The sequence below is a fragment of the Ovis canadensis genome, chromosome 26, assembly GCF_042477335.2.
Source record: "Ovis canadensis isolate MfBH-ARS-UI-01 breed Bighorn chromosome 26, ARS-UI_OviCan_v2, whole genome shotgun sequence".
Lineage (NCBI taxonomy): Eukaryota > Metazoa > Chordata > Mammalia > Artiodactyla > Bovidae > Ovis > Ovis canadensis.
Window position 1 is genome coordinate 22,602,247 of NC_091270.1, and position 10,098 is coordinate 22,612,344.

General features: G+C 48.0%; 1 long non-coding RNA gene across 1 annotated transcript; it reads right to left on the bottom strand.

Annotated features, from left to right (window-relative positions):
• Positions 1–2,728: 2,728 nt before the first annotated feature.
• Positions 2,729–7,305, bottom strand: LOC138430844 (uncharacterized). The gene is made up of 2 exons (XR_011253407.1): positions 6,963–7,305; positions 2,729–3,034 (listed from the first exon to the last, which is right to left on the bottom strand). It is a non-coding gene; the product is annotated as an uncharacterized lncRNA (long non-coding RNA).
• Between the last annotated feature and the right edge of the window lie 2,793 nt (positions 7,306–10,098).

Below are 10,098 nucleotides of genomic sequence, written 5' to 3' on the forward strand. Positions count from 1 at the left end.
AATGACATCTTTCTTCTCATCAAACCCAAGCCCAGCCTTATCCCATTGATTCCCAGACTATCGTGTACCTGGTCCCCTTTCCACGGCCTCCTCAAGTCACAATAACAATAGGTCATATGTAAATAGGATTAAAATTTTTTTCAAACAATCTGAGGTTATCTCGGTTGATCAACGCAGTCTTATGGAGTATATGATAAGGTTGAGGCAGTTTCATTTTAGGGATGGGAAGCAGATGGAAATCAGAAGGTTAAGTGAATGTCCCCAGGTTAGCAGTTCACAAGTGGATTCCTGGCACTGGTATCACCAACTCAGTGCTCGTTGCTCTGTGTTCTTTCTAAAGAGCATATTTCTGAGTAAACAAAGCAAGGCAGGACTTGACGTTCACAACCCACTGTCCTTTGTTTTTCTCTGAATCTGCTGAAACTTGTCACCCATCCCATATCTTTGAGCAGACATCCGAAGGGCAGTAAATATTAATTACAGGTAAGAAATGTAAAAGAGTGATAAAAGCAGTGTCTTGATGTACGAGACCACATGCCAGGCTTTTTCTAGACCAGTTAGAGAGCCTGATAAGGTACCTTCTTTCTATGTTTGTGTTCACTGCCTGAATCCAGTTTGCTCTCCCGTAAGCTGAATTTACTCTAAGAGTCACAAGGAAGATCTGCCTCTGGGCTCCTGTCTGGATTCCCAGCTCAGGCATCCAGCCACACTGGCCCAATGCCTTGGCTTCTCCCCAGGCCCTCCTACACTCACTCTTGGTTGATTCCTAAATACCATCAGACAGGCTCATGGGGTTGTGAGGAGTGGAGCCTGTCTTAATCACAGGCATCTCTGCGAAGCCCTTGGTCATCTTCTCAAAGGACTGAGGGCCAGTTCCAGACATGCAGGGACTGTCTGCTTGGGGAGGGATCTCACTCAGGCTTAGGTCTTGCTCCCAAGTGAAACATGACGCTCTCCATGCTTCAGGGCAGGCCGACAGATACTGTGCCAAGAGTCCTGCCATCCCAAGTCCCACATCTCTGTCCCCTGGAGACTTCACACACTCGTGTGTGTGCACAGACACAGACACACAGACACACAGACACAGACACACACACAGACACACACACAGACACACACACACACGCACACACACACACACACAGGGAGGGGCCCATGTCCAGAATACTGGGGAACTGGAGTCTGGTTCTACCTCCTCTCTTGACCTTATTTTCCTCAAAAATAAAATGAGGGAGATGGTTTAGACCTCTGACAGCCCTCACAGCTTCCCACGTGCGTGTAGAATCAGGGCCTCATCAATGATCAGGGATAGCTGGGAGCAGGGCAGGTGAGACACCCAGGATTTGGGCAAGTCTCTTCCCTTGGTGGGAACGGAGTTGGGATCATGGACCCTCTATTGACCCAGGAGGGGCTGGACTCTTCCTGGTGGTGCTCCTGGGCCATAGACAGCCAGGAGAGGACAGAGGGACTTGACTGGAACCAACAGGGTCCGGCATTTCTACTCGGGAAGTCTATACACCTTCTCCATGCCTTTTTTTTTTTTTTCTGAGCTAAATATAGTTATCCCCCACCATTCATCTCAAAGAAGCAGCTTCCTCTTCTGAGATGGCTAATGAGTAACAGGGCAGGCCCTCCCTAGACTCCAAAGGGCTCCAGTGTCCCCCACTCAGGCCCACCCCGACCAGCACAGCAGAATCCATCACTGTGGCTCATGGCCCTCAGGCTCCTTGGTGCTTCCCTCCTCCCCTTTTTTTGACTTCCCTGGTGGCTTAGACGTAAAGATCCCCTGGAGAAGGAAACGGCAACCCACTTCAGTACTCTTGCCTAGAAAATTCCATGGACGGAGGAGCCTGGTAGGGTACAGTCCATGGGATTGCAAAGAGTCGGACACGGCTGAGCCACTTCACTTCACTTCCTCCCCTTTCAGGACCTGTCACTCTGCTGCTGTGATTTACACACATGTCTGCGTTTCTCACTGCACTTGGAAATCCTCAGGACAGGTCTGGGTCTTACTCCTCTGCAGGACTTTAGTGACCGGCCAAGCGCAGTCAATGTGAAACAGATGAAGGAATGAATAATTCAAGCCCCAGACAGATCTCCAGTCCACCGCTGCTGCTGTCCTTTCTGACTTGAGGACAGGACGTGGGATGCCCCCCTGTGCTGATCGCCACATCGCTGTCACAGCCTAACGCCTGCCTCCCCTCTTCTCTCTCACAAATGGCCAGAAAGTAGGACAAAGCTCTCGGCAGCTCTGCCCTGTTGTACTGCCTCACAGCTGAGCATGTGACCCTTTCATTTTCAGGGCTCCCTGCTCCCACTGTGAGCAGCAGGGCTGGAGGAGCGAGGCTGGCAGAAGCCCTGAAGAGTCTCCACCACGAATGTTCACCTGCCACCCCCTGCCCGTCAGACACGGAATCTTAGGCCAAAAAGGGCCCCGAAAGGTCATTTAACAAAACCACCTGCTGTCCCCACCCCCACAAAGGCAACACAGTGTCATGGACTCTTCACCTGATCTTAGCCAAAAGGCCGAGAAGCAATCATGGAAAGACTCTTGAGCAAGGAATCAAAACCCCCAAACTCTAGTCCTGTAACTCATCCCTGTCATGCTCTTCATTTGTGATGTGGTCATACGTTTGTATCCGCTGATCTCAAACGCGTCATTAAACTTTTGTTATTTAATGTTGGAATCTTCTTGATTCAGATAAGACACAGGGAGAGTGATCTGAGATTGTTTTTCGATGTGGAAATAGTACACATTGTATTTGAATTCCTGTAGGTGGAGCAATTCAGTAATGAAAATAGAGACATGCATATACATAGGCACATTTACACAAGCTCTTTCTCCGTACAGTTATAACATGAGAGGGTGTTTTAGCTCTTCATGGGTGAAACAGTCCCTCAGCTGAATGTCGATCATCTTTGTCGGGTTCATCTGGACTCTTCAGATGAAGGCACTTGCTCTCCCCACATCTTGGGGTCTTTGAAGACAGAGCTGAGAGGGGCTTCCCAGGGGGCTCAGTGATAAAGAATCTGCCTGCCAAGCAGGAGACACAAGAGACGTGGATTTGATCCCTGGGTCAGGAAGATCCCCCTCCCTCCCACAGGGAGGAAACGGCAACCCACTCTAGTATTCTTGCTGGGATAATCCCATGTACAGAGGAGCCTGGTGTGCTACAGTCCCTGGGTTCGGACACAACTCAGTGACTCAACAACAACAACAAACTGGAGAGAAAAATGAGAAGCTTGCCCCCTCACCTGCCTCTGAAGATGACCTTTGCCACCAGATCCCACCTGTGAAACCCTGTGCTGGGGAGGTGAGTGTGCTCATCTCATGAAAAATCTCTCAGGCCAGATGCCGCCTGCCTGTTTCCCAGAGCAATTCTGTGCTGTCTGAAAATCACACTGTCCTTGAAGGCGATGCAGCAATAAAACACTGAGATGAAATTTTAACACCACCACCACCAACAAAAAAGAAAATCGTTCAAACTAGCTCTTGCGTGAGGGCCGCAGGCCCTGCAGGCTCGCAGTCATGTTGCACTAGCTCAGCCTGTTAACCTCCCTCTTCCGGAACCGCCCACAGAATCCTCCTCCACAAAATGCCAATATGTCGTCTTCGCAGAAGATGCACAATCATGTACGTAAAAGCCAGGGAAACCCAGGCCCCTAGGAGCTCAGAAATCCACCGTGGTCCCAGGCTCCCTCTGGTACTTGAGGGTGAAGTAAGGAGCCTCCAGACTCAGGAATCTGCAGCCCATCTCTGTGTCTGAGAACAAGAGTGAGGCACCAGGCCTTGTCTTCAACGAGAGCTGTTGACCTCCCTGAGGTCAAGGCCCAGGACTCTAAGTTTCTCCTCGGGGAATGCTCTCTCTCTCTGTCTGGAATGGGGTGTTGCCCATCTGACATCTCTCCTCAGACCGCTCTGTCTTTCTCCATACAAACGAGCTCACCTCCCCCGGCCCCCAACAGTGAGGTATTTCTTCCAGAATGTGCCTGTCTGCCTGACACGAAGTGGATCATGTGACCTGTCTCCTCTGAGGGCGCCTTCTCTCTCTCTGAGGAGGAGGGCCAGCCTTTCCTCTCACAGGTTTTCAAGGGTCTGGGGGATCATGTGGTGAAATTATGTTTATCAGGGTTCACGGCGACTTCTCTGTGTTCCACTCACTCGGAGCCTTAGCTGTTGGGTGGCTGTGGTGGTGCCAGCGGTCATGTGACTGCAGAGAAAGGTAGTGAATTGCTGGAGGGGCTCCCAGGGTCCCCAGCTCTACCTGAGGCCGTGGTTCTCAGTCTGGATACACAACAGTCTCACTCAGATGCCATTACAGAGTCAGCTAAGGACCCACCCTAGATAATCCGTCAGACCCTATAGGCGGTGCCTTGGGGGCCACACGTAATTCTTAAATGCTGCCAAGATGTCCCTGAGGACCACAGGGCTAGGGAAGACGATTCCTGAAGGGGGAGGACCCCTGCCTGGACTTGGACTGAGAGCTGGTCCGCCTGAGCTCCCCCAGCTTCCCCCCAGGAGCGACACGGTGACAACAACAAGTGAAATGTGTGGCTTTTCCAGTTTCCTGTGGTGCTCGCCTGGAACTGCTCCACACCTGCAGCAGGCATCACACCTGAACATCTTGTTCCGTGAGTCACCGCGGCGCAGCCGTCAGCTGGTCAGGCCGCAGTGGAGCCAGGGAGCCCCAGGCTGGCTCAGCGTGGGAACCCACATCCCGGAAGCCTGGGCGGCCCTCCCCTCATCCCTGTCATTCAGACATCTCTGCCCTATGCTCTTGTGTAGGGAGGACACCGTGAGTCTTGGGAAAGGAATTCGGTAGAGAGACAGCTCCTCTTGAAAAGACAGATGGAACACCAAGATGGCAGAAAGCCTCGTTCTAGGATTTCCCACTCCAGCAGCTTTCCTCTTCAGGTGCCAGACCCTATAGGTGGTGCCTTGGGGGCCACATGTAATTCTTAACTGTTGCCAAGATGTCCCTGAGGACCACAGGGCTAGAGCAGACGACCACCCCACAGTGGGCGAGGGTCTTGTGGTGCCTGTCCTCCCTTTCCTGTGTTGTCCCCTTCCGGGTGGCGTAGCTGATGCATCCCTGTGCAAGCCCTGCACCCCCGCTCCAATAACCAACTACGGAAGTGCCATTCGAGAAAAGACTTTAGGCTCTGGTTTTTGACCAGAAACTTTCCTTTGACACCTTCATTTAAGATTAAAAATATATCACCATCAAAATTTTTCTAATGGGTGTTGGCATCCTTGAAAAAAGTCCAAGTTAAACAGTCTTATAAGAATTGCTTCCTTAACATGAACAGTATTCTTGATACAGGAACACTTTTTTAAAAAAACTCATTTAAAAGCATAAAATAAAATAAGTAATTATGTCTAAACATATTTCAGAGTTCATTCAATAAATGTAAAGTTAAGATTCCATGTGATAAAAATACATTGTTCATAGTTCAACTTTTTTTAATTAAAGCACTAAAAAATGGTGCATTTTTACATTTGATGGCATCTGTGGAGACAAAAAGAGTGAGAGAAGAGATTTGTGTCTAATAGGAAACCCCCCCATTAGACAGCTCAGTAACTGTCTTCCTGGAAATCCCTCTCTACCTCTTCCAGATAATTAGGCTCCTGCTAATAGGGGGACATTGACTCAAAGTTAGTTCTCCAGATCCAAACATGAACTGACACCAATTTGCTCAGTGTTCATTCCTGCCTGCCAGCAAGTTCGAAAGTCTGAAATCCTTTTCCTATAGACTTCCCAAGATCTCCTGAAACCCTAATTACTTGCTTGAGTCTCTAGTTTCCTCAAGAAGATTTCAGGGAACCAATACAGGGTTTTAATCTGGAGGTAAAAGAATTTTTCTGCTGAAAGTGAAAATTCTTGGGGAAAGAAAGGAGATGCAGCCCAATTCACTTCTCCCCAGAATCACTGCAGTCTGAGCAGCTGGTCCTGACTCATTGCCACTCTGGCCAAGTTTGAAATTTGTATTCAAGGTTAGAGAGGAAGACAGGAAACCAGGAAAATGTTTCTCACCCCCACCTCCAAAAAAGAAGATGATCTAGAAATGAGGTGATGAGTGTGTTGATTAACTAGATGTGGGGAATTCTTTCAAAATGTGCACATATCTTGAATCATCTTGATGTTAGTATCACATGCATGCTTAGTCACTCAGTCGTGTCTGACTCTTTGTGACCCTTTGGACTATAGCCCACCTGACTTCTCTGTCCATGGGATTCTCCAGACAACAACACAATGGAGTGGGTTGCCATTTCTTTCTCCAGGGGATCTTCCCAACCCAGGGATGGAAACTGGGTCTCCCGCATTTTCAGACAGATTCTTTACCATCTGAACCACATCATGATCTTACAACTTTATTTGTCAACTATCTATACTTCAAATTTAAAAATCAAAAAAAATTTTAAAAAAGGACACAGTCTGACTGAAAAAGAAAGAAAATGAGAAGAGAAAAAAGGAAGAAAAAGGAAGGGAGGGAGATTTTTGAGAACCAGGAACCAAGACAGGAACAATGAGACAAGAGTTGGGGAAGTATATTTTGGCTCAATAAGGAGAAAAATAAAATAATAGACATAGCAGCTGAAAGTAAAATGAGATCCTCTTGGAAACAGTGAGTTTGCCAACATTAGAAGTGTTTGAAAAAGGCAGGATTTAACCATCACATAAAGCATTTTATTACTATGAACTTGAAGATCCCTTTAAATCTGGAGATTTTGTTGCTGTTAATAACAAAGCTAGAAAACAGTCATCTTTAAAAAGTAAAGAAACTCCCCTAAAAGCTTGGCTTTGACTATGTCAACTTGGTCATATTTCCTCATGTAGAGAGAAGAGCCACACATGGCCCTATGCTTGCCTCGTTTGGGATTTGAGAATGGTTAGTCTGAGATGAGCTATGACTCCCATCTTGAGCTCTTCTCCCCACAGAAAATGAGGATCGATTCTTACCTGTTATCTCTTTCCCCATGAACCTTCAAGATGAGTCATTACGGAGCTTTGTGGCCAGGTTTATGGACAGGAGGGGTCTATGTGTTCTCATCACGCTCTCCCACAATCACCGGGCTGGAGAAGGAAACTTCCTGGTCAGGAAACTCCCTCGGGTGCAGAAGGGGGTTCTCAGAGCTGGAAACACTCAGAAGGAGACTTCTGATGTGGAGAGACCCAGGGACCATGGCGCTCTCCTCCAGAGCAGAGGAAGAGACCACTCGGGGCGAAGATACACACATACATGGAGACAAAGAGAAGAAGGGAGGAGACAGGCCGTGACAGATGCAAGAACACAGAGGAGATCAGAGGCAGAGAGAAACAAGAGCAAGACACACAGGGGAGGTGAACGAGACTCGGGAACACGTTATGGTTTCCTTTCTCAAGTGAAAAGGTGCAGTCTTGCAGGGGCTCTGCAAGCTGGTATCTGGAGCTTCCATACTTCCCCAGGGAAGAGGCAGATCTCAAAAGGGCCCCTGAAGTGAGACTTAAACAGAAAATTCAGGCAGCTGAGCAAGACAGCCTGTGATACTGAGCATCACTGTCTGTAATAAAATCCAGTGCCAAAGAAGCTAGAGAAAGCACCACCATTGTTCAGTCGCCTAGTCTGACTCTTTGTGACCTCGTGGACTGCAGCATGCCAGGATTCCCTGTCTTTCACCATCTCCTGGAGTTTGCTCAATCTCACGTCCATTAAGTCAGTGATACTGTTTACCTATCTCATTCTCTGTTGTCCTAGAGGCAAATGTGACCCTTTGGAAAGCGGTGCATCCTGCCCTAGGCACCCCAGGGTGTTTTAGCTCAGTGAGCCATCATAGTCACAACAATATAGGACAGTCTGGTGACGCAAAACACCAACCTCCAGGAGAATAAAGTCCAGCCCTTTATCAGTTATTTTTCCTAAAATGTGTACTGTGCTTGAAAATGTCTAGAGATTTCTTTGATTTTCCCCCCCAGTTTTTGTAGGTTGTCATCTGGAAGACAAGTTCCTTAGCTGGGCGTGCAGGCCTGGATAGGTGTTGTAAGCTCTGCATATGTATACATAACTAGAGAGCTAAACCCGAGATTTGGCCCTGGGCCAGAGTGTTTCCAAAAACAGACATGCCTTGTGAAATGCTTATTACCAAATGCAAAAATGCCCCTGAAACAAAACACATTTTAAGACACAGTAATTTAAACAGGTATATGTATACATATATTATATAGACTGTATTTTTCATGAACTGATCCCGAGTGCTCAAAAGAAGAAGATACATGCAAACAGCACAGATAAATAGAAACATGTGCCCATGAGTGTCAAGTAGAGTGGTGAAAAGGAAGGAAGGAGAAAGAATGGGCAGGAAGAAAGAACAGAAACTCTCTTTTCACAGAGATTGTTAGAGGATAAATGACATCATTTAAGAGGAGGGGTAAGGACCTGCCAGAAGTGGGAAAGGGGGACGTTTTTCGGGCCCTTATGTATCAGGAGCAGGGGGAATATAAGAGACGTGCAGGCTTCATCTGAGCGAGAGTGACTTCTGTTATTCTGTGTGTGGGTCTGGGTGTGCGTGTGTCTGGGTGTGCGTGTGTCTCCCTGTAAAGGCTGTGGGAGAGAGGAGAGGTCTTCTAGATTTGTGGTGGGGAGAGAGAATGTAGGAAAGGCACCGACCAGACGCACAACCTGCCGGGTCTCCCTGAGGTCTGGGCAGCAGGACGCATGGGTGCAGCTATCATGACACAGCTGGGTTTCACAAAGTGTAGGTGGAGCCATTACATGGCAATGTCCTGGCCTCAGACATGATCAGAAGGTAAGAGAACACCTGTGCTGTGTTTTAGGGGAGCTCTCAAAGCAAGATGGAATATAAGTTAAGCAGCTCCCTAAAGCCCTTCAGAGCCAGGCATTATGACTAAGCGAGACAGGCCAGTGAGAAATGACTCATGAGGGCCCCACCCTGCTCTGGGGGTCCCATTCTGTATGAAGGGGGAGAGATCTTTGGATACTCCTTGAAGTTACAGTATGAAAATATGACTTAAAATAATTTAATTTTCCTGAAAATGCCAGAAATCTGGGCTTTTCTGTAGAATCTTTAGTCCTTTAAATGTTCGTAATTATATCACAATAATTATATCATAGTATGCTGTGTTTTCGGAGAAGGCAATGGCAACCCACTCCAGTACTCTTGCCTGGGGAATCCCGTGGATGGAGGAGCCTGGTAGGTTGCAGTCCATGCCGGACACGACTGAGCAACTTCACTTTCACTTTTCACTTTCATGCATTGGAGAAGGAAATGGCAACCCACTTCAGTGTTCTTGCCTGGAGAATCCCGGGGAAGGGGGAGCCTGGTGGGCTTCCATCTGTGGGGTCGCACAGAGCTGGACACGACTGAAGTGACTTAGCAGCAGCATGCTGTGTTTTCGGAGAAGGCAATGGCAACCCATTCCAGTACTCTTACCTGGAAAATCCCATGGACGGAGGAGCCTGGTGGGCTGCAGTCCATGGGATCGCTAAGAGTCAGACACGACTGAGTGACTTCACTTTCACTTTTCACTTTCATGCATTGGAGAAGGAAATGGCAACCCACTCCAGTATTCTTGCTTGGAGAATCCCAGGAACAGAGGAGCCTGGTGGGCTGCCATCTATGGGGTCGCACAGAGTTGGACATGACTGAAGCGACTTAGCAGCAGCAGCAGCATGCTGTGTTTTACCCATGGGTTGCCAATGCACAACTCTGGCTCAGAGGCAGAATCAGTTTGACTCAATTAAATGAACTATGAAGATTTAAACCTATAATAACCTCAGAAATGTGTGACTCCTGTTTCTTCAGCAGGCAGAGAGGAAATGGAAGGCCCACACTGGGTCAGCAGCTAACCTAAATTCACACAGTAAGTTTGTCAAAAACCTTGAGACCGAACATCTCGTCTCTAGATCCCATAAAACATTGTTTGTAGAACGCCTCACCATAGTAGTTAACCATCGCTGCGTAACAAGTGACCTCAAAACTTAATGGCTGAAAGCAGCAAACATTATCTCACAATTTCTGTGCACTGTGAAAACCATCGCAGCTAAGCTAATGGCTCAGCTGGGTGCTTCTCGATCAAAGCACTCATGGAGTTCCAGTCC